The sequence below is a fragment of the Triturus cristatus genome, chromosome 6 (genome assembly GCF_964204655.1).
Source record: "Triturus cristatus chromosome 6, aTriCri1.1, whole genome shotgun sequence".
Classification (NCBI taxonomy): domain Eukaryota; kingdom Metazoa; phylum Chordata; class Amphibia; order Caudata; family Salamandridae; genus Triturus; species Triturus cristatus.
In genome coordinates this window covers 662,073,484-662,097,941 of record NC_140589.1, presented here as the reverse complement: position 1 = coordinate 662,097,941, position 24,458 = coordinate 662,073,484, and positions in this window count along the sequence as shown.

The window sequence follows — 24,458 nt, the reverse complement described above, 5'->3', positions numbered from 1 at the left end:
TTCGCAAACTTGGAGTGGTGTTTGAAGCATTTTCCCCAGCCCAGGAGCATGCAGATGAAGAATGCCACAAGGGAGCTGTGGTCAAGCATTACTTTATTCTTCTGCACACACTCACACACTGTATATTTGTAATCATGAAGGTCCACGCAGGTAGGATGTAGTTGATGAAGTTTTATTGAAGATAGTAACATGTAGATATGTTTCTGTGCAGCAGGTAGTTGAGTTTTGTAGAGCAGCCCCACCAGGAGCAGCCTGCCTGCTGCTCAACCCATTCTCAACTGTCACACTTCACCTCTAAGGCACCCTGCATTCCAATACGCATCATCACTCCAACATTCCATGCAGCACACAGCAAATTCACACTGACTGAGCAGGTGGTGAAAATGGCAGAACAATAACATATGCAAGATAATACATATCCCCCTTTCTTATACAACAGAAGCATAAGTCCTATACCATAAATAAGATATAACAATAAGAACTCAAGTAAAGAATAAATGAGAGGAACACTAATGCAACAGAATAAATGTAAAAGAAATGAACAAATAGGAAAGAGCGAAGAGATAGGTGGAAGAAAACGAAGAGGAGGCAATGGGTAAATATACACAAATGGAAAGAACCCATTCTCACCAACAAAGAAAAACATAAGAGAAGAAAACAGTGATAAGGCGGAGGCTCAATATAAAAGACAGACTACCAAGCTATGTGCATAAGTATTCGCAAACTTGGAGTGGTGTTTGCAGCATTTTCCCCAGCCCAGGAGCATGAAGATGAATTATGCCACAAGGGAGCTGTGGTTAAGCATTACTTTATTCTTCTGCATACACACACACCCTGCATACTACATCATACTTACCATTAACCACATCCTAATACCTCCCCACATATTATGAATATCCTCTTCAGAGTCCACCCAGAACCACGAGGATCCTAGTGTGCATAACATCATAATGCTACATCTCCCCCTTTGTTAAATAAAAAGCGGCAGACATCACTAAAATCACATCTCCTAGATTAGTGGGTTAGGCGCTTGCACTTGTCTGCTGGCTCAGGTGATTCGAGGTGATCAAGGTCCACCCTTATTGGACAACAGCGACACAGGCTAAGGCGCTTGAGCCCGACCTGCTGGCGGGGTCTCTACACGCGTGGTTTCAGGACTCAACAAGCATTGCAGTAGGTGTTTAAAATGTGATATGTCCCAAGTGAATTGTCAAGAACAATGTTCTGTCACCATATGCCCCTTGCTCACCAAGACCTGTAAAGGATCAGTGGCAAAAGGAGTGTCCATCTTCTTTCTTCGTCTCAGCTTAACTAGCACCCAGTCTCCTATGTCAAAGACTGTCTCCTAGGCATGGCAACACTGATCTGCATACATTTTTATTTTCCTTTTCTGAGTCGGGTTGGTGTCTCGAATCTCAACTGATCGATCTGTGGTCCACAGAGGTAGTTTTGTTCTGATGGCTCTCTAAAATAGCAAGGTGGCTCGACTCACACCAGTTGTAGAGTGAAGAGTTGATCAATAGGCTCGGAAGGCCTGGCACATGGCTTGGTTCAGATCAATTTCCTCCATGAATGCTCGTTGAATGACCCTCTAGAGTGTGTCCAGTCAAGAATCGTTCAATTACACGATTGGCTAGGAGCCAGAGGAATGTACTCTTTTGTTGCTTAGGTAAGTCAGACAAGAAATTATTTTAACTCTTTGCTGTTAAAGGGCTGGCTATAATCAGATTTGAGGATCATGGGGATATCCTATGTATCAAAGATGTCATCAAGCCATTCTATGACTTTGTCATGGGTTCTCAAAGGCAGGTCTGCCACCAAAGGAAAACTTGAATATTCTTCTATGACTACCATGAGATGGTGTCGATTTCCTTAAGATCCACAAAAGTAAACTGCAACCCTCTCCCAAGCATGGGCAAGAAGGTCAGACATTGTCAGTGGGTGCTGCATCACCTTGGGGGACAAATAATTGCAAATGTGGCATGCCTTCAGCTCCTTCTCGACTTGCTCATCTAGAGGAGGGAACAACAGTTGATCTCCTAAGGCTCTTTTGGTGGCTGCGATACCACATTGTCCTTCATGGGCCAGCTCGAAGACCCAGTGTCTTAGGCTTCCAGGTATGGTCATTCTCAAGCCTCATAGTATTATGCCTTTTTTGGGTGACTGCTAATTCATCCTGTACATTATTGAACTTTTGGAATTAAACATCATTGGCAAGGGGCTGGGTACTTCTCCTCCATGATTACGTGGTAATACGTTTTTTGATTATGGTAATTTCTTTATCTGCATTGGTGGCAGCAATAATTTGCTTCACAGACAGAGTCGCTGGTGTGCTGGGGCTCACAATAAAGCTAAGATATGCTTTAGCTGTGCTTGATCTCAAACTGTGATGAGGTAGTAGCACTGGTGAAAATTAATCGAACAGGTTTTGATCGTTCCCCAGTTTTTGAATGCTTGAATTCTTAGCCCCCACATCTCGAAGCATAGGGGCATTTTATCCTTTGGGTTTCCAAAAATTGTGAGCAATACCTGGTGATCCGTGATTTCAGTGAATCGTTTTCCGTAGAGGAATACATGAAAATGTTCGCAGGCCCACACCACAGCCAGCCTCTCCTTTTCTGGCTGAGAGTAGGCATGTTCTGTTTCAGACAGGCTTCAACTGGCATAGGCCAAAATGTGTCTTTGAGCATTTGGATGACCATAGTGTTGAGCGAGGATTGCCCCTAGCCCTACCAGTCTCACATAAACCATTATTTTGGTATGTAGCTTGGGCTCGAACTAGGCGATTTCCGTTGCATTTTCAACCGCATGTTTAAATGTCTTTGATACTCTGTACGCATTATATGGTACATTTCACTTTGTCAAGTTTCTCGATGGGAAACTCACTGTGGCATTGTTGCATATGTATCTTGAGCAACAACTGGCCATGCCTAGAAAGGATTGCAGCATGGTAACAACTTGGAGGGGGGCAAGTAGATGACAGTGCTTGCACCCTGTCTGGGTCTGAAGTCATTTTCCTGTCAGAGAATATGTGCCCAAAAAGGTGAGTTTTAGTTTTGTGAAACTCACACTTTCCAGTGTTCAAAGTGAGACCTCCATCTGCAAAGAACTGGTACACCTGGGTAAGGTCTTTGTCGTGTTCTTTCTATGTTCTCCCAAAAAACAGTATGTCATCACTGTAATTGAAAGCATATGTAACAGACTGGATTACTCGGCGTATAACATACAGAAATATCTCAGCAGCTGAAGATACTCAAAAACCCATTCACTTATTTCTGAACAAACCAACATGTCGAAAAGGTAGTAAGATACCTGCAGCTCTAATTCAACTCGAGTTGATGGTATTCTTTACTTAGGGCAAGACGGGAAAACACTTTGGCTCCATTTAATTGCGTGCTCATATCCGCTACGTGTGGACCAGTATACCACAGGAGGAGACTAGCTGTTACATGGATGGAAATGTTGGATGGCATGGAATTAGGTAAGATGTCATATGGCGGGCATTTCTACTTCTCTTGGACAATGTCGACCTCATTTGGCTTGAAGCTCTCACAATGATGTAGCTTGGATATGTGTATGATGAGCTCCACGTATGGAGGGAATTATATAGGCCTAATGTATGATTTGTAATGGGCATATGCCCACATATGTGTGTTTGACTTTCACCTAAATCATCTACCTGTGTCACACAATCAGTTCCTACTGTGTTTACTTAGCTGACTTGCACTCCCACATTTCCCTGATTTGCATTGCTGTTGGTTATGATAATGTTAGTCCCTGATATACTTCAGTCCACTGCTACTGTGCACATGGGGATTTAGAATCATGTGCAATGTTGACTGTGGCCCAAGCCCTAAGGCTGTTAGGAACACACGTAGTGAAGTGAGTACTATCATGTTTAGGTACTTTCTATTCAGACAGAACTTCTTAATAGCATCAATTCCTTCCATGGTTTGAAGGTCTGGGAATGGCAGGCACACTGAAGTCTATCCTCTTCTTACTGTCCATCTAGACTACCTATTTGTGGGGTGTACACACATTTGGACTAGAGTCAAAGTATCCCAAGTAACATCTATGAGGAGAAAGTGAAAATATTCATATGAACAAACATTACTGGATATGAAAACATTACACATCCATCAATGTAATTACTGACTGACAACAACGTTTATCATTAAGTACTCATTCTTGAGCCACATTTGTTGATTTCAGGGATGTGCACATTGTACATACTCCAATGGTATCATATACACAAACCTGTCCTATATCTCGATATATACATCTGTTTTCCTTCATTACTGGAGTCAAATTCACAGCAGTAATCGTGGGGACATGAGCAGGAATGCTCTACAAACTCCTTTGTGAACTGGTAGTAACAGAGCATTGGTCTACAACCTCTATATACATGTCCTAACATTCTTGCAGTGATGGTGGCACTGTAGAAAAATTGAGGAATACTGTTACTTCAAATGCCAAAATGGTGTTTGCTTGACTTCGCTTATCGGACATTCAGAATTGACTACCGCAGGAGGAAGTAGATCACGTGGTAGGCAGTGTCATCCACAGCGGACACAGTTATTGGCTAACATTGGTGCATAGGACGGTCACGATCCAATGGCTGTGTCCATGCATGTAGAAGGCTGCCTATGTAGTGTACATGTATGTCGTGCTGCGAAAAGCTATTTACTTGCCTACTGTCACTGCTGCGAACAACACCTCCTCGACATTAGCTGCTGTTTGCCATCTCTGGGAGCAATCATAGCATGAACTGCAGGGATGGGGGCCACGATCTTCTCTCTAGAGGTGCTGGAGATGCTAGTGGATGAGGTCCTTCCTCTGTATGGTGAGTTCTATGGCTCACCAGAGTAGCAGGTAACTTCCTAACATACACACTTCACTCTGTTGAACTGCATTGCTTCCTGTCTCACAGGCTATAATGTCACTATGGTTTCCAGTGTGTTCTATGATAGTAATTAAGTCAAATTGTGTTAGCCCTACATAGAACATTCATGTAACAGATTGTGAAGCACTTTCACATCATCATCATTGTAACGTTTGTTAAGCCTTAGACCATACCTGGGCAGTATGCACATTTCAATGCATATGTTCAGTTGATGGTGTAATGTAAAATGTGTGCTGCCAAATCATGGTAAAGGGAGGTAAATATTTATAGACTTACAGTCTGAGCTATGTATAAATACTTATGCAGGCCCGATCTGTACTTGTCAAACTGTGCTCATGGAGCTAGCTATACTGCAATGGCCCCCACACAACGATCATGTCACATATAGCATTGCCAAAAGATGTACCTTCGTGGATTGAAGTGCTGAGAATGTGATGTAGATGTGGGATAAGTCTGCACTGCCCACAGCGGGCAAGGGATGATGAGAAATTGTGCCCATCATTGCCCATGGCAGAGGCTGAGAGGCACAGTCCCTTTGGGCTGAACTTGTGAGTCACAGGTTTACCTCCCTGTAGTTCTGCTGATCTTTGAATGTTCCCAAAATGAGTCCTATCCCCCACTATTTGTCTAGATTGCCTTTGTATGCTGTACATTCTGTATGCTGTCAGAGGGCAACCCCATAACTGATACTTCTCTCGGCTAGCCCACACTGTGGATGTTTGTGATTGAATTAGGTCAGGCCATTTACTTCCACAGGTATGTTGTAACTCATACTAACGCCATGCTTGCATTGTACAGGCATAATGCTCATGTGACATTTTGACTGTCCTGGAAGTTGCTAATGTGTGAGACAATCCACGTATGCAACACATTGAATTAAATATTCTAAAGTTTGTAGGCATCATCCTGTGTCAGTGCTGCATTTGGCCGGAGGTATGTCCTGTGTACCAACCACTCAAACTCTGTCACAGAGGGTATGGTATCCCATTCTGTTGTCCACATGGCCAGAGAATACCAGAGTGGCATTTGTCAGTGTGACACATGTGCGCCCTTTCATTGTGACCTTAATGTTTGGTGGTAAATTCAATATGTACTATGGTGCCAGGCTGTATGTACTGTATGCATGTAGTTAATGGGAAGTAGATATGCCTACATGATGGCATGTGTAGCTTTAATTAGTCGTGCTGTCATCTGCACAAGTGTATGATACATGATGTAAGGGTCTAGATAGGTTAAGGTGTAAGTTCTCTACACTTGTATGTGTTGGCCAATGTGTAAAGGTCAATGTTGGGAAGAGGCGTTGGCCTAACAGCTAGGGCGCTCGACCTCGGACCTGGGGAACTGGGTTTGAGTCTCGGTAATGACGCCGAACATCCTGTGATTCTGGGCAAATCACTTAATCTCCCCGTGCCTACCAAAAAATGAATGTGTGTCCTCATGTAACTTAACTGGTGCTATGTAAAGCGCTCTGATACCCGATTGGATTCGGGTCAAGTTCGTGCTATATAAAACTCTGCAAAAAAAAAAAAAATGTTCATTCATGCTTAAGATACAGGTGATGTGTACACACAGACAGGAGTGTGTAGATATGGGCGGGTTTGTTAGACACACAAAAAGACATTGATCACTCTTATTAGTCATGTACAATTGTTGAGGCTATGTATTTCACAGTATGGTCACTTACAGTTGTGTCTCACAAACTGATTATCGGTGCCATTGATGTGGGAGTGTAGAGTTATATGAACTACACTTGTAGACTTTTGAAAGTACATCTACTGACTTATGACATGCATCAGGGAGTGAAATGCAAATTTGGTATGGTCATATATGGGTGTTTAAACACTGTGATACATTGGTATTTGTGTGTGCAATACATTATGGGTACTGTGATGTGCCTTCCCTTTTGGGCACAAGTGATACCTCATATTCATGGACTTGAGATTTCCTGAACCTCTTAAGACTTTCACTGTTCTATTGAGTAGAGGATTTGCAATCTGAGGATGGTGTTCCCACCAGGACCAATGTGGACAGGGGATGTCCCTAGCAGCAGGTGGGGTCTGCTACTATGAATATATGTGCAACTTCTGACAGAAAACTTAGGGCCACCTTGTCTTCGTGCAAGTTTTAGGAAACCTTGTCGGTGGAGTGATCTGTGCACCTTTGATAGTGTTAATATTTAGAGCTGTTTTAACATTGAGTTTATGCAGATGTCTTACACCTATTTCAATGCAGATGATGTTGGGGATGTAGCCGGCTGCAGTGCCTCCAGTCTGTAGACTGACACCGATGAAGTCAGTGGCTCGGGGTTGAGGAGGGTTCCATGGAGACAGATGATTCAATATCATCTTCTACTGATTCGACCTCCAATGGCAACTCCCTGGTGATAACGGAATCCATGGGACCTGCGTTCATCACATCCTTGTCTGCCACCCCAATTCCATCTCCACCCTCCCTGCTGCTCCCCACCCAGTTGTCCGGCCCGCTCCCCTAAGAGGGAAGGTGGTGTCTCCTTAGCTCCAGGTACCTCACCCCTGCCCCTGTCCCCTCAGCTGCCCTGAGTGAGCACACTATCGACCTCCTGATACAGATCTTTGTTAGGGTGACTGCTCTGCTGGATGCCATCCAGGGGCAGTCCAGCCAACTAACACAGACACAGGCCTACCGGGAAGGCATTTGCAATAGTATGGCTGGTCTACAGAGGTAATTTCAGAATCCGTCATCATCACTGATGGCAGCCTTCCACCCACCCCAGCCTTCGACCCCACCTCCTGCCTCTTCCCCATACCAATTCCCTTTACCCAGACCTGTCCATGGCACACACAGACTGCAGCACCCTCCCACAACATCCACACCCAGAAACACACACCGAAACACAGCAAGAAGTCCAGGCATGCAACCACTCACCTGCCTTAACAGCCCCACCACAAACATTCCCCCTGACCCCGCACCAAAAGACTCAGCCCTGACACACAACATACCCCCAGACTCTGCACCAACAGACACAGTCCAGACACACAACATATCCCCAACCTCTCACTAACAGACACAGACCAGACACACAATATACTCCAGACCCCGCACCAATAGATACCACCCAGACACACACCATACCCAGCACATCCACAGCAAACACCCAAAAACATGCAAATGCACATAGTCACCTAAACAGCAGATATCTACAACAAAGCAACCACATACACCAGACCCACACACACCTGCACCAACTGCATGCACACCCAAAGCACTCACTGACACTCCCTCTACCTCCACAACCCCACCCCTTGTCACCCCGCCTTCCCAGGCTCCCAAGGAAAGCCCTATGTTTGCCCTTCCCGTTACCTTTGCCACAGTAACTCCCTCCCTTGCAAAGTCCAAAAGTCCCCTTCCCATTCCAAATCAATCCCTTCCACATCCCATTCTACACCTGTGAAACCTGTCCAAACGACCCCAAAACCTGGCCCTGGACCAAAGTTATCCAAGACCGTTCCCAAAGTCAATCCAACCCCTCCCAATACCGAACCCAGCCCTCCCAAGTAACATTTCGAAGTGCCCGGACTGCCCACTAGATCCCCCTTCCTGAGGAGGTTTCCCTGGCAATGTCATGGTAGGGAAGTTAATTGGTACAGCACTATGCTGGGCCACCATGGACTTTTGGACTGGCCATTGGCTTTTGTTCTGATCCAGCTTATGGATATGTTTAAATTAATGCTTGTTAATTTTAGAACACATTAGTCAAACCATGACATTTCATACTATTGGCTGTTATTGCTAACTCTAGTATGTACAACTACAATTGTGTTAGTTTGACGCAGATTGCTGATCCACTAGAAGTGACTAGTATTATCTGACATTTGCACCTGTTCTGGAGTTAAAGTGGATGAGTGGGAATGTTCATTTAATGGATATGTGGTATGAATTGCAAATGGGGGTGGCATTGCATGGTGTGTTACTCCATTTGGTAAGTATTTCAGCTTGGTCAATGGCAGCCTCATTTAGCTTGCACTTCTCCCTATAATGTAGGTTGGATATGTGTTAGGTGTGTTGAAGTTTGATGTTGGTGTATCCAAACATGGAGGCTGTGAAAATGTCATACCTTTGTGTAGTTCTGCATGGAAATGTGTCAATTTTGCAGTCTATACCTTACAGCTACTTCATCTAGATGTTTGCCACATGCTGTTAGTGCTGTGTTGGCTTTCATAAGTTGCACTAACCTATTGCCTACGAATGCATGGCACTTGGTTATGCTATTGTTTGTCCATAACAGGAAACTGAACCTATACTTCAGTTCCCAGGTCCAGTGCACATTGAGCTTTCCAGGCATGTTCAAAATGTGCTGTGCTGTTCCCCAGGGCTCCAATCTTTCAGGGTCTCCTGATAGAGGCATAGCTATCCTGCAGAGAGTGTTTTCATTTTGCCCTTAGAATGTTTTTCACACTAATTCCATGTAATCCCATTGACTGACTTTGCCTTTTCATGCGGGTGATGTGTGAGAGTTCACTACAGAGTTTTACCAGAGAAGGCGTGTTTCACTTTACTGACACATTCATACAGATGTTTCTTTGACTTCATAACAGGACCTGGAATGTGTGCAATGTGAGTGTGCCACATTCACTATAACATCTTGGTCAGAGAAACAATCACAAGGCTTTGTGGTAGTTGTAGTCATTTCATTGTCACTTTAGCAACATTTGACAAATGGGAACCTGTATGACTAGTAAAGATTAGTAGTAACATGGCAGAGAAGTGAGAAAGGGCAAAATGACTCTAGCTTCTTGGTTAGAGTTCCGGTCACAAGAACACATGGTAGTTGTAGTCGCCTCAATGTCACTTTCGCAACACTTGACATATGGTAACCTGCATGCCTAGTGAAGATTAGTAGTAGCATGGTAGACAAGTGAGAAAGGGAAAAAGATGTGTGACAGACATTAATAGGTGTGATAATGTAGAACAAGGTTGTGCAGGTAGAGCAGTGAAAGGATATGTCCCATGGACTTCATGACGCTAGAAGATGAGTAGAGTTCACTAGAGATGAGTTTCAGCCTTATATCCCTCCCTTTCTGCCATCTCAGATGTGGTGGTTGGACCCCCATGTTCATGCCGGCTGTAAGGCAACTCATAATTGGGAGGGTGGTTTCACTGGTGATCTGAGACTCCCACAACCTCATAGGCCAGTCATGCTCAGACTTGGCTAGCGATGTCAGTGGTTAGGCAGCAGTCTTTGGAAAGCCAATCTGCCCAGCTCGTTATACGGTGGGCGGACCTCTGAGATCACTGCGGTCAGACCACCACTGCCGGTACAGCGGTCCACGGACCGCCAAACTTCTAATAAGCCCCTTCATTGTATTGTTTTAGAAAAGTCCTCGTTGATGGAGTTGTCTGGACATCAGGGGCAAGCTGAATCTGAGGGGTTTGTTGATGGTGGCTAGCTGAAGCACAAGACCTTGGTCAGAGCCTACGCTACAGCAGGAAGGTTGAGGCTCTTGCCATCAACAGCGGGAAAACTCCAAGTGGGTCAAGTCGGAAGTCTTGGTCCAGGAAGGTGCAGCTCAGCATGGGTCCCGGTGCAGTCTTCTAAGATCAGACTTTTCAGGAAGTCAGGATCTGTTCAGCGGGGCAAACCAGCAAGTTATGTCTAACCAGCAGTTCATCTTCAGTGGTTGTGGCACAGCTACAGTCCAGTGGTGGCCTCTATTTCCTTTTGGCAAAAGGTTCAGAAAAAGATTCTGCTCTTGCAATTTTGAATGGGGGGAAGAGTACACTCTAACACCAGCCAAGAGTTTAAGACATTTTGGGCAACACTTGGGGTTTGGATTCAAACTCCCAGAAGAACCAGCAGAGTCCTGGTCAAATCCAGTTGGAACTGATCATCTAGGATCAGCAGAGATGTGGGCTTCTTGCACCTTTTGTGTCCCTGGAGCTGAACAGGAGGCTAGCTAACTAGCTCATGGAATCGACTCTTCTGCCATGGGTACAAGTGAGGAGCAGCTACAGCCCTTTTGGTTTCTCTCCACAGCAGGTGCTGTCCTTGTTCTGTCTTACACAAGTCTAGAAGTGTTCTGAAGAAGGTACCCAGGGGTTCAACATTTATGCCTGGCACAAGCTTGTGGGTGGCAGAGGTTCCCTAAACTATCCATTCTGACATTAGGTCCTGGGGGTTTGACCCTAAACAATCCCACTGTGCATTGTTCTCCCAAAATCCAGCGTGGCAGAACCTTTTCACTTATGGGCAGAGCTCTGGACACCCCCTTAGGTGTGACTAGGGAAATGAGAAACCCTCCCTGCAAACTAGTTCTGAAACAAGTTCCCCCACTGGGATTGATGCCACACTGGCTGTGACAAGAGATGCCCTTATGAACCTTGTGTAGTTGCTTGGCACTTCTCCCTAGCCATCCCGTGAGGAGGAGATAACGCTTCCTCCCAGCGAAGACCTAATTGTTTGGTTCCCTGGGAGCCATTCACACCTTCCTGCGGGGTATGCCAGGCGACAGTTAGGGATTAACTCTGAAAAGGTTAAGAGAGGCTACATGCAGGAAAATGTCAACTTTATAAAAATAGCTTTTCAAAATAGTAATTTCAAATACAGCTTGAGCATTAGTTTGGAGTTTACATTACTATTAATTTGAGTCCTTGAACAATGTTTCTAGCTACTTCAAAACTGAAGCTATGAATTATAAGCTGTTACAATGTAATCCAGTGTTTATCTATAGGAGAGGCAGCATTGTCACAGTAAAAATGACTTTTTTCACTGCCAGGACATGTAAAACGTAACGTTTTAACGTTGTGTTAAGCGTTATTCAACATATAATCATAAAAGCATGTAACAAAGATTTTCCATCATTATATAGAAACCTGATACGAAAGGTGTAATTAATACATATTTCGACTTTCGATAAGACTGAACATTTATTTAAAAAAGACTCAATCTTATTATAAAAAGATTAAAAAGAATGAAAAGACCATGCACAGTTCTCAATCAGGGGTCCCAACGAAAGTAACTTTTTCTCGTAGACCTTTAAACTCAGGGAATACCAGATACAATAGGTAGATAAGAAATATTCACAGCACTATATCAGTATTTACAGTTGAACATACAGATTTCATGATGACATTGATTTTGACCTTATTGTCCACGCCCACCCAAGGTATTTCGCAACAGCCGTTAGAATGGTAGATGAAGTACTAGTACGTAAGATTCTTTCGGCTTCCGCACTCCTTCTCGTGCAGGAAAATAGCATGCGTGCAACTGATTCTTTGTGCAGATGGGACACTTGTCACTTGATTTGGACCACCTAGACGTGAAAGATCTTAAGGGTCGCGAGCCCGCCCTCAACTGGAAATACAGTTTCCTGTCTAGTGGTTTTGCTATGATGTCCCAGTATGGTTCAAGGTACAAGATGTGTTTAAATTCTAGGAAGGTTCCTGTCAGCGATGATGATTCGCTATATCTCAAGGTATTATAAGTGATCACCTCTCAATATTTTTCCTTTAAGTACTTTTTTGAAGGAAAACTAGCCATTGTCGGATCTTCCCAGAGTATCTTCAAACCAATGTCAACTAGAATATCTCTAATACCCTGGAGCCATTTTATTTTGTGGAAGTTATAAGATTTGATTATGTTAAAAAAAAACACAGCATATGGCTTTAGTTCTGGTATTGTCCACAGCCTGTGCCAGTATAAAACTGGATGCAATTTTACAATATCTGATAAAAAATTTCTTCCAAGATCATAATGTAACGGGCACGATGGCGTACTTTGGGGAAGGTTGGTAATGCTACGAAAAAACCTATTCTCTGACACACTAAGTTTAGACGTGTTCTCAAACCCCCATAGTTCTGCACCATAGAGGGCTGATCTGACCACTTTCATATCATAAACTTGGAGCACAGATCTAATAGGTTTGGTGAGTGCCTTTTTGTGCTCCGCTTGTAATGCTCCCGACAATTGCCGGTGCTTGAGTGTTGCCAAATCAATTTGCTGGTTCCACTTTAAGTCACTCTGTATGTTTACCCCCAAATATGTGAATGCTATAACTTGTTCCAATGGTCGGCTATTCATTGAGATACTGCCTTTAAAAGCCCTATGCAGGTTAAAAGCCATAAATTTCGTTTTGAGCCCACTCAGGGTCTTCGAAATTATCAATGTGTCGTCTGCGAACATTAAAATTGGTATTCTAACACCTGCTAAAATCGGGGCATCAGTATTCACGGGTGACAAACAGTCGACTATTCCATTGATGAACAGGGAAAATAAGGTGGGTGCCATGGCGCAGCCCTGGCGGACCCCTCGTTCTACTGGAAACGGGCTGGTGACCATGCCCTGGGACCCCCATTGAATTTTGGCATAATTGTCCTCATGCAGTCTCATTATAAGTGTGAGGAGTTCTTTGGGTAACTCCAGTTCCTGCAACGTCACCCACAAGCTGGAACAGGGAACAAGAACGAACGCAGACTTTAAATCTACAAAGGCGGCATATATGCTGCCTTTGCCCAGGACCACTGTTTTCCATAGTAATAGAATAAACCGGAACACCTGATCAATGGTGCTGGTGTATGCTCGAAACCCAGCCTGCAGGGGGGTCAGTATACTATGTTCATCTGTCCACTCATTGATCTTATTGAGGGTCATCCTATCCACAATCTTTTGCAGTGAGTCTCTCAAACTGATAGATCAGTAATTCCCCGGTAGTGATTTGTCTCCTTTTTTGTAGACGGGAATTATTTTGGCTCCTTTCCAGGAGTCCGGTATGGGGGCGCCTTGGGCAACTGCATTGGCCACGAAAGCAATATATATTCCCCATCTTGCTATGTCATGTAAAAACACATCGTCGGGAACGCCATCAGGACCAGCGCTCTTCCGCCTGCTACTGCTTCAAGAGCTAAGACAGCATTATTAATGTTAAAAACCTCTTCTACATAGAATATATAACTGGGGTCACCCATGTTATTCACAATTGGACTTTGTGCATATTGTGGTTTAAAATGTTTGACCCAATCTTCCTTCATGACATGGTTTAGTGGTTGATCGGGTTGTCCCCCATGATCCCATTTTATAATGTTCCAGAACAATTTATTATTATTCTGGATGCTAGTCTCTTTAAGGTCCTGCCATCGTTTCTCATCCCAGGAGCGTTTAGCTTTAAACATGGAACTCTTATATGCCTGTTAATCGCATTCCCTAGGAGCGCTCTTGCCTGCCTACATTCCTTGTTATACCAGCAGCAGGGCTTCTGGCCTAATGATTTCTTTGGCTTACAATACTAAATAACAAAATAGGTTCTCATACTCTGGTGGACAAAATATTTTCTAGCTCTACTAGGACACTATCGACATCTTTGGAAATACTATCCAAGATCACAGGTTTTTCAACTATTCGTTCCCATTTAAGACGTCTCATGTCATTGGTGGGAACAACATCCTGGGAATGCAGTTCGACCTCTCTCCCATGCAATGTCTCGTACTGCCACCATCTAAAGGTTGCACAAAGAAGATTGTGATCGCTTTCGGGGCAATCTATAACAACCATGTTGTTGATTGTGTGCCAACATTTTAGATTCATAAGGATATAATCTATCCTGCTCTTGCTATATCCATTATTAAATGTATTCGCCCCCAGTCTGTCTTGGGGTGTCCTCCCGTTTAATGCCCTTAGCCCCTTCTCTAAGCAAATAAAATTTATCTGAATGACTGCTTCTGTCCACTTTTCTACTGGATCAAGTTCCAGTTTCGGGATTTCCCACTGGGCATCTTCTTCATCAGAAAGTTGCCATTCTGCAGTGGCAAGTGGCTCGAAGGTTGAATTAAAATCACCCGCAATAATGGCATTAGTATCCATTGAGTATAACTCGAGGAGTTTGTCCAAAGCTGCTAAAACTTGGGATTTTCCTCCTCTAGTTCCCATCACGTAAATGTTATAGATGTCAATGCTCTTAATCAGGTCTAATTTTAGCCTCAATACCTGTATGTCATTACTCTTAGAGGGGAGCTCCTTTATATTAATGTCTAATTCTTGGCAGACCCATATGGTCAAGCCACCTGAGGGCCGACCTTTTACTCCTTTTGTTGCCGGAATATGATAATTTAAGAAACCTGCCCAGTGTTGTGGTGCCAGGAGCCATGTCTCCTGAAAGAGACACATGTCGAAACAATTGATAAAACTTAAATACACTTGTCCTTCTTTTTAAATACCATGCACCCTGCATTATGGGCATTTAGGGCCTAACTTAGTGGTGATTTATAAGTGTTAAAATGGAAGGTTTAGTCCTGGGAAAAGGCTTACTTTGTCAGGTTGAATTTTCAATTTTAAACTGCGCACTCAGGCTACAAGGGCAAGCCTTAAGAAATGCTTTGCTTTGTCATATTAGTGGTAATAGGTGCTGTGATCCACTAGTGACATTGAAGTTACAGGCCTGTGTACAATATACTAGGGACTTACATGTAAGTTAAATGCACCAATTTGGATTTTTACCCAATTCAACACGTTTTTAGGGGTCAGAGCACAAGCACTGGCGCCTGGTTAGCAGAGTCCCATTGCACAGAGTAAAAAAAGCCCAATAGCATCAGTTCAAAATAATTGGGGGTGATCATGCAAAAGAGACGTTTTCTTATAACCACTGATTGCAGTTTATTGTGTTTAACACTTGCTCTTTCTTCTACCTTCTAGATGATGGAAAGGATTAGCGCAAAGCGGGACTAATGCAGAAACAGCATGTGCAAAAGAGGCACAAATAATTCTTATGAGTGTTATTCACTCATTGTTATTATTGTACTCAAAACTGTAGGGTGCTCGTTGTGACTGCTCCTTCATTTGTCTGATAGCACTGCAACAGCTAAATTTCAATTCTTCAGGGTGTTGTATTTGTCAGTCGTGATGTTATAACATAGATGATGCGATAGCTGCACATTGCATGTTTCCCATCTGTTCTGAGCTGCATATCTCACTGTACTGCGGTGGTTACTTGCACAAATGTTGCCACCTTTAACATGGGGAAATGTGTGCTGGGAAAAACACTCGATGCAGGATTTGTGGAACCCAATTTCAGAGAAAATTACTATTTGTGCCCAAGTTTGGACCACTATGTCCCATTGAATGAGGGCCAAAATCCTGTGGCAAAAATCAAAGGACACCCATTATGAATAAAGGTTGCACACAGAAGTTTGTGCTTCCGAATGTTATAAGGCAGCTGAATGTGTCTTCCATAAATTCTATAAATCTGAGCTCATATTGAGGTACTTTCCTGTGCATTTGAACTTTTCTTGGCCCTTTAACTTATCATCTCTTGAATGTCACTGTTAGTTGGGAGCAGGAGCGTATTAAGGATGCCATGGGCCCTGGTGCAAGTAACGAAAATGGTCTCTTTGACTACTGTTAGGGTAGGAAAATAGAGTGGTTGTCAGGGTTCAACCTTGTGCCACTACACCTGTTGCACCTATAGTAGTTTCGCCCCGGGAAGCAGTCCTGCAGTGGATAAATACAGATACTGCTGCATGACTGTTTTTATATTTTTGACTTCTTTTTCTGCCTTTTCTACCTTACTCTTGGTCAAAGTTTAATAGTGCAAAATAAGTGCAGGTTCCCACCACCTGTGACCACTGGCACAAATGAGCCATTACTCACCGGTCATCTTCATTACCCAGATTAAGGTTCTCCTAGTCCCAGTCTTTACAGTATGAGGCTGTCCCACATCCCGACAGGCACCCTAACAAGTTTGTCTTTTTTTAAATTTCAACTAAATAAGGCCCTTCCCACCCACATTTATGCCTGTTAGGAACAAGACCGGACACAGCAACAAGAGGGGAGGGGCCATGACTGGGACTAGGAGGACCTTAATCGGGATAATGAAGATTACAGGTACGTAATGGCTCATTACCCCCTCATAGAACCTCCTTGTCCCAGTCATTACAGTATGGTAACTTCATAAGCCCAAAAACAAGAAATAAGCATGAGACAGAGGCAGTAAGAAGACCCAGCTTTAACAAATCAAGCTAATGACTGCCTTCACAACACCAACAGCAACATTTTTCATCGAAGCCTGCAAAACATCCAGTTGATAGTGCTTAATAAAGGTGTGATGCAAATGCCAGGTGGCAGCACTACAGATTTCCTGCATTGAGATTCTTGCAGCCTCAGTCCATGAAGCAGAAACTGATCTGGTAGAACACCCCTGAACCTGAACAGGCGGATCCAGAACCAAGGATTTATACGATTGACAAATTGTCTGTCCCACCCATCTACTGAGTGTAGAGGTAGAAACCTTTTCCCTTTATTAACCCCGCCAAAAGAGACAAACAGAGCAGGGGAAAGGCAACAATCTTTAGTGCGCTGCAAATAGATCTAAAGAGCCCTTCGAACACCCAAAGAGGAAGGGACCTGAACATCACCTTAACCAGGAAACTCAGGAAGAATAATCTCCTATTGCAAATGGAACCATGAAGAAATCTCAGGGGCAAAAGCCTGGTCCAACCTCAAATCACTCTATCAGGCAGAATTTGTAGATAGGGATATGTTCAAAAGGGGTCGATTGGAGACACTGAAGAACAGTAGACAAGTCCGAGCTAAGAACAGTTGCATAAGATACTGGGCAACAAAGCAGGAAAAATCCTTAACAAATGCACCACTAAAGGCGCAATACCATCTAGATTATCACCAGGCCCTCGACAAGCTCTAATAGCAGCCAAAGTAGAGGAGGCCAAATTATTTTTTTTAAATCCCTCAGAAACTCAAGAATCTGCACCAGATCCCCTGTAACCAGATCAACTCTATGAACCACACTCCACTTAACAAAGGAGCCCCAGTTTTTATTATAAGAGTTAATAGTAGAAGTTTAATGGGAGTTCTGAATATCCACTGCCAACAGAGAAGAGCACTCCATCATCTCCAGTGTTAAGTGCTCAAGAGCCAAGCCATCAATTTCAGTTGACAGAGACGGGCAATGACAGAACTGCAAAACTGAAGCGAGGACGGGATCACCAGCAACCTTACAAAGGTGCCCCGGGAGCAACAGGGGGAACCAAAGGCAACAAGGACAATATGGGGTACTCAAGATCACCAACACCTTCTCCATACGAATCTTCTCAAGTACCCTTGGTTGGAGGGGAATTGGAGGGAACGCATACAGAAGACCCAAAGGCCAAGGAATCAAAAAGGAATACACCACCCATGCTTGAGGATAAACTACCACCTTCAAGCAGAACCATGGAAGGAGGGCATTGTGGGTAGAGGCAAAAAGGTCACTCCATGGATCCCCAAACCGGAGACAAAGGCCCCTGAAGAGGGACTGTGACAGAGCGTAATGGAAAAAAGAGGGCAGATTGCGGCTCAAACAGTAGGCATGATAATTGGGCTGACCCTGGATGTAAATGGCATCATTGCTATGAGATGAGTCTCCCTCCATTAACAAATAAGGGAGGCTAGAGGATTCAGAGGGGTGCTCTACGCACGTCCCTGGTGACTCAAATAGCACTGAGCCACCTGATTGTCAGTACAGATCAGCAGATTGTCCTCCAGCAATTAGGTCTGAAACACCTGAACTTCTTCCCAAACTGATGCCACCTCCTGCCAATTGGAGGAACAAACCCTGCCCCTCCTAGACCATTAACCTTTTACTGCTAAATTCCCCAGAGTGCCCCCAACAAACCCAGAGACTGGCTTCCATTGTCAGTAACAACAGAGGAGGCACCTGAATGACACCCTTCCCCAAGTTGGGAGCGTGCAGCCACTAACCCAAGCTTTGAATCAGAGGAAGAGAAAGAGGAATAGGGAGATCGAAATCTGCATGGGAAGAATCCCATTGGGACAACAGATGATTAATAAGAGGTTTTATATGTAGGCAAGCCCAAGGAACAACAACAGTGGTGGATTTCATCAATACCTGGACCCTCAAACAACTCCTGGCTGGAGCAGACTGCTGAGACAAAAGAACCATTAGGAGTCTTTGCAGAGTCTCCCTTCAAGCAGAAGGTAGAAAACTGCCCCCGTCTGAGTGTCGAAAATCTCACAGGAAAGCCCCGAAGCTGCAAAACACCCATAGCCAAAGCCAATACCTTGGTGAAGGTTCCAGGTCTAGTTGACAGATCGAATGAGAACACTTGGAACTGGAAATTAACAGTGTTCATGGCAGATCTTAGAAATGTCTGGCTGTCTACATGGATAGGGATACGTAAAATAAGCACCTTTTAAATCCAAGGTTGCCAAAAAATCAGCCTTTTGGATAAGAGGAATGATGGACTGCAAAGTGATCATCCAAAATGGCCCCACTTTCACCAATCTGTTTAGAGCTTTTAAATCCAAGATTGGCAAGAAGGAACCTTCTGGCTTGTGGCCTAAGAAGAGAATGGAGTAGCACCCTAGTCCCTCTTCAGCAGGCAGCACTCTTATGATTGCCCTCTTTGTGAGCAGTTTTTCCACCCTGACAACATAGCATTGTGTTTTTGAAGGTCTTTTGATAATGGGGTAGCCCGAAACAGACCCGTTGGGAAGTGAAAGACAAAAGGATTCCAATAATCTTGGCTGATGATTGATAAAAGCCACAGGTCTGAAATCAGCTGGAGCCACTGATCTTGAAAAACCCAAAGTCTGGCTCCAATTCCGGGATAGTGATTTCTGACTTGCTCCCTGGTACTGTTGATTCTGGGGTTGGGATTTATTGGCAAACGTGGCTCCCCGACCATGAGCCTGGCCTTGAAAGAGATCTGACGAGGACAACACGTGAAAATTCTGTTTGTGAAAAAAATACTTATTTTTCTGGACTGATCGAAAAGCCTTTAATATCGTATTTCCTCCAGCCGATTTCTGCACCATAGTGTTCCAATCATCTCTTAACAACTTAGGACATTTAAATGGTAATTTATGGGTCAAAGACTTCTATGCCACCTCCAGACGCCATGGTTTAGTCCACAGGAACCTGCGCCCTCTCACAGCAGCCCCAACAGAGGTGGAAAAGGCCCACAAGGTATCAAAGGTGACATCAGACAGGGACTGAGCCAAAACCTTAATATGAGACTGGACAGATATTGGGTCCCCTTGCTCCTGAAGGCAATCAAACAGCAGCTCAAAGTCTTAAATGAGAATCTGTTTCGCATGGCCGAATACGTACTGGCTAGGCCTGGGCCAAAATTCCGTTCCGTTCGCGGAAATTGCGATAATTTGGCATTTTCGCGTTCGGCGAAAAGCGCGAAAATGTCAAAATTTCCGCATTCCGCAGCTTAGCGATAATTTGTTTCTTGCTCGCGCTGTAAAATAATACATTCTCGCGTGCGCGCGATCGCCTTACCTGAATCCCCGCGTTCGCCGACAAGTTTTCCCGATCCGGTCGCGCTCTCCACGAGATGTTGGATTGTTGGTAGCCATTTGCGCTGTCTCGCGACAGTTCGCGCCCGCAGTAACGTCATGCGTCACGCGATCACGTCTTTCTTCTCGCGATCATGCACCGCGAGACAAGTGAAAACAAGATGGCCACGCCCGCGAGCAACCGCATGGGTAAGTTGGCGAGCCACGACCACGCAGAAAATACCGCGAACGGGCAGGAAAAAAACTTTCGCATCTTCGCGATATTTCCGCGTGTTTGCGGAGATTTTTAACATTTTCGCGATAATTTGCAAAAGTGAATTTCGCTAATTCCGCCCACGCCTAGTACTGGCCCTGATACCAAAATTAGGGCCTGCGCAAGCCTACTTTAGAGCAGCCTTAACTTTTTTTCAACAGGATCCAAAAAGGTCACCTCCTCAGATGATAACGAGGAGGAAGAGGCCAAATTGAGTCGACCTTTGGAATATGTGGGTACTGAACCTCAAATTGAGCTAGGAGATATTGTTTGGTCAAAAAACAGGGAATGCCTTGCTTATCGACATCCTTCCATCCTTTAGCAAGGACTTTTTTATAATGTCACGCATAGGCAAATCGTCCACCAAAGAACAACTGTATTGCAAGTAAAACCCATCATCCATAAGGAAAATTATTGGATGTACACAAATACTACCAATCGTAAGGATCAAGGGTGTATTGCCTAAATTTGAAATCTTGTTTAAAAAATATGAAGATATTTTACTGTACTTTTTTTCTATGTGGAAATTGTTAAGGTTTTAATATATAAACTCATTTCTTCATTATTCATTCATTATTTATTATTCATTATTCCATCATCCATCAAGGTTTTTGGTTCAAACCCCAGCTCCTCACGAGTATGGACCAGCATGTCAGAAAAAACCTTTCCCTGCACATATTACCCTTAGGGGAATTGTCCATATCCTCATCAGCATCCCCCTTCTGCAATAAATCCTCTGCAATAAATCTTTCTCCTCCTCCAGCTCCTGTACATGCTTCCTCTTAGCAGCAGCTTTCCCAGGTGCAGTAGCAGAATCATCAGCAGGCTCCATGTGCACAACACAAACAGCCGGCAAGCCAAGCTGGAAGTAAGTAGTGCTAAAAGCAAATCTTCCTTATTTATAACCTTATTTATAACCATTGCTAAGCAACAAAGTCTCATTCAACAAGACTTGCATGCTTAAAACACAACTGCTGCCTCCCCCACATTTGCGCACACAGCGGTCACAGCTGTGGGGACCAAGTGCTAACAACCCAGTAATTGTCTGGCCCGCCAGTGGACTGCTGGTAATGCTTCCCGCCGCTGCCAAGCCCATGCATGGAGAGTGAGGCCGCAGGCTGTACAGATATCACATACACACACACACACACCCAATACAGCCATGAAATGAAAATAATATGCCAACAACCAAGAGAAAACATAGATGTAAACTAGCGCATTCTCTTACCTTTCGTCAGACAGGAGCACAAGCAGGCATGTAGGCAGGTAGGAGGGCCCTTTATTTAGTTGAAATAAAGACAACTGTAGTGTGTTAGGGTGCTTGTCGGGAGGTGGGATCACATCATACTGTAATGAGTGGGACAAGGAGGTCCTGTGAGGGGGTAATGTCCTGATGGCTTACCAGTAATCCTCATTACTCATTGTCCTGCTTATCCTCAACCCAGTCATAACACGTGAGGTAGTATACGATCCCAGACAGAAAAAGCTTGCTAACCCCAGCCACCCTCCTGCCATGTGCTAAAATACAATAGCGATAGCACAGCAATTCCTGACATACCAAGCACAACAAAGGCCTGATTCTGTAAGTATGACTGGGTCGAGGATGAGTTGGACGAAGAGTAATGAGGATTACCGATAAGTAATCAGGACATTGCCTCTATGTCCCTCATCCTCGACCCAGTCATAACACATGAGGCATACCAAAGCAGACCCCCAACAGTGAAGGCCTTTGGAACACCAGTAGAAACAAACCAGACACCACACAGGAGAGATCCACACCACAGTGAATGTATTGCCATGTACAACAAATCAAAGACGAGCAGCAGGCGCCACAGCATGCAACACACCACACCTAAAATTCAATGTCATGCACAGGGCAATTCAAACTGTAATGTCTAATAAAGGAAGACTCAGTAGTTCAAGTCCCTGCACAACAGATTTCTATCAATGTCACCCAATTAAAGGTGGCCCAGGATGCCAAGACCCCACGAAGGGATGGGCTTGGACACCCAAAGGACACGGCAATCCAGAGCCCTGATATGCCAAAGAAATTGTGTTCCTAATCCAACAACCCAGGGTCAGGCAAGAGGCAGCTTTCAAATGGCCTGCAAGACTGAAAGTCACAAACAGACTGAAAGAAGAACAAAAAGAAGCAGACTGGACCAAATACACAGATAAAGCATGTTTCACGTCAAGAGTGTTTAATATGTGTTCCCCAGGAGAAGAAGCATCATGGCAGAAAGAAGGCAATGCCCATGCCTGAGAAGTATGAAATTAAGAATTAATCTTAGGAAGATACACAGAATCCAAACATAACAGCACAGCATCCTTCATAAACCACAAAAAAGGAGGGGAACATCGCAAAGCAGAAAGTTCACCCAACCTCCTTGCCGACATGATAGACACGAGGAAATCCACTTTAAAAGACAAGAACTTCACATCCACAGTCAACAAAGGCTCAAAAGGAGAGGACTGAAGAGTACGCAGGACCAGAGAAAGCTCACATGCTGGCACAGAAGAACGGACAGCAGGGGAGGAGAGAGCAAAACTCCGGAACAACCAGAAAACCAAAAGCCCATCCGAAGAGGTCAGGGAAGCTGGATCCCTGAAGGCTCTGATAGCCTCCCACTGACCTTTACAAGTAGAGACCATAACACCCTTAGTGAAACCATCCAAAAAGAATTGCAATATGGCAGAATGGTAGAGATAGAGCAAGAAGTAGACGACAGAGCATTAATAGAACACCATTTATAAAAAAACGACCAATGCTTAGAATAAGAAGAGTGGACAACCTTAAGAACCCTACACCACAGATATAATGTGGTCCGGCAAACCTTGCCCATCTATTATCTGCGACTCAACCTCCAGACTGCTAAGGTGAGAGGGACCAGTAGGCGAGGAGAGAAAGACCTCAGAGGAGATGGACTCTGTGGCAAGATCCATGGAGGATCCACTGCCAAACTCAACAACAGTGAGAACCCCGACCTCCATGGCCAGTAGGACAACACTACCACCACATGGACTTCCACCTGCTGGACTTTCAACAGAAACACTGGAATGAGAGTAGAGGGAGCGAAAGCATACAGGAACCACTGAGGCCATGTCAGAGACAAAGCCTCCAGACGCCACGCCCCACTCTCCAGATCCCTGGATCAAAAGAGAACCAGGACAGCATTGGTCCTGGAGGCAAACAAATCCATCTTTGGGCATTCCTCACTTCTGGCAAATCAAGCAGAACACCGTGGGTGACAGACACAACATCTGAGAGGATGGAAATCTGGAGCTCAGGGCATCTTCCACCACATTGTCCGTGCCCCTGATGGATGTGCTGAGCAAAAAAGGCCAGGAGATGCTGCTCCTCCCAACTCGCCACAGCACAAGCGACCTGATTCAAAGAATGACTGTGAATGCTGCCCTGATGATTCACCGCACCAACACATTGCAACCCGACAGGTGATCTTGGAAGTACTGAAGAGCCCTCTCCACCGCCGATAGTTCCTTTCAGTTGGAGGAGTGCCTGGTCTCTGACCCTGGGAGCACACTGGCATCTGTTGTCAGCACCAACAGCGGTGACAGATGCATCCACATGCCCCTGGAGAAATTGGAAGAATACAGCCACCACTGCAGGCTGTGCACCACATTCGGAGACACCGAGACCTTCAAGGACAAATCCAGAAGCAGGAAAGGAACAAACCGGTGAAGGTTCCCCAGCAAAGGACAAAGATGCAACCTGGCCCATGGAACCGTGAATACTGAGGCTGCCATGTACCCCTGCACCTCCATCCAATGAAGCAGAGGAGCTGAGGTCTGAGGCAACAGAGCACCCAACAAAGTCTGCAGGATCTAGTATTGAGGCATAAACACTTTGCCCAGAACAGAGTTGAACTCGGTCCCTATAAAAGATCTCCAAGTGGAAGGTTGAAGATTGCAATTTGGAAAATTCAGGAGTAAGAGGTGGTCTTCTAGCGTACGCATGGTCAAGTCCAAATGTTGACGCATCACCAGAGCAGATGCAG